Here is a 1,294-nt window from a genome sequence, read left to right as displayed (position 1 = left end):
TCCTCAATAAATAAATAAATTTAAAATAAATAAATAAATAAAATGAAAAGAATATGTTGCAATAAGACCAGGCACATACCATCATATCAAGGCTGGATGAGGTGACCTGGTAGGAGGAAAAAGGTTTCACAAGCAGGCAAAAGAATCAGCCAGTGCCTCATCTCCCAGTTAGGAGTCCCATAGAAACACCAAGCTACTCAAGCATAACATATATGCAGAGGACCTAGGTCAGCCCCCCACAGGCTCCGTGTTGTGCCATGTTTGGGTGACATCCCTGGGAAGCCTGTTCTTTTCTGAAGGGAAACAGAGGGGTTATATCTGGGGAACAGAGGAGGTGGGGAGAGACTAGGGGAGGGGATGGAGGGCTAACTGTGGTCAGGAATAATATATGCAAAAGAAGAAAAGAAGTATAAGTTAAAAAGAGGAGAATATAGCTGGATGTGATGGTACACACCTGAAATCCCAACACCTATTAGTCTGAAGCAAGCCTGGTCTACATAGTGAGTTCTAGGCCAGCCAGAGCTACACTACTGAAGCCACATCTTAACAATTAATAAAGAATTTTTAAAAATAACACCGTAGCAAGAGGAAACATGGAACCAAGGAGGGATTTCCAATCTGCATTTGTTGTTCAACAGAAGATTTTAACTTATTTCCTCGCCTGCGGGGACAACTCCTTTGAGACAGAGCAGTTGGGTTTACAGGAGGAAAAGGCAAGAACTCTCAGCAAACGTTTGTGGAAAAGCAGGAAGTCATTACACTGAGCACAGAGGGAATGCAGGAGACAAAGGGCGAAGGCAGCCCAACGGCAGACTCAGAAAAACTCCCTGGATGATTGCTTCAATTTCCACGGAGAAACAGAAAGTGAGGTCTACCGCGGACGTGGCCAGAGGTCCTGCCGCACGTGTTAACCCCTAGACAGTGTGAGTCAGCAGGCTCCTTCCAAACCCTGGCAACAACACAACTGATTCTGGCTATGAGACCGGACTTAGAGAAACACAGGCCACAGCTATGAAGATGTCCGTTTTCTGACCCCATCTGAAACCCACTATTAGGGATGGAATAAGGGGTGGGGGTCCCACAGGTGGCACCTACCACCAAGACTGGCAATCTGAATCAATCTCCAGAAACCATACGTGGAACTAGAAAACCAACTCTTTCAAGTTGTTCTCTGACCACCACACATGTGCTGTGGCATGAATGCATGTGTGCACGCACGCGTACACACACACACACACACACACACACGCGCGCGCGGGGAAGGTATTTCGGGTGCTTGCCTATCATACACAAA

This window comes from Microtus ochrogaster (assembly GCF_000317375.1).
Source record: "Microtus ochrogaster isolate Prairie Vole_2 chromosome 14 unlocalized genomic scaffold, MicOch1.0 chr14_random_3, whole genome shotgun sequence".
Lineage (NCBI taxonomy): Eukaryota > Metazoa > Chordata > Mammalia > Rodentia > Cricetidae > Microtus > Microtus ochrogaster.
Note: the sequence above shows the minus strand (reverse complement) of the source record.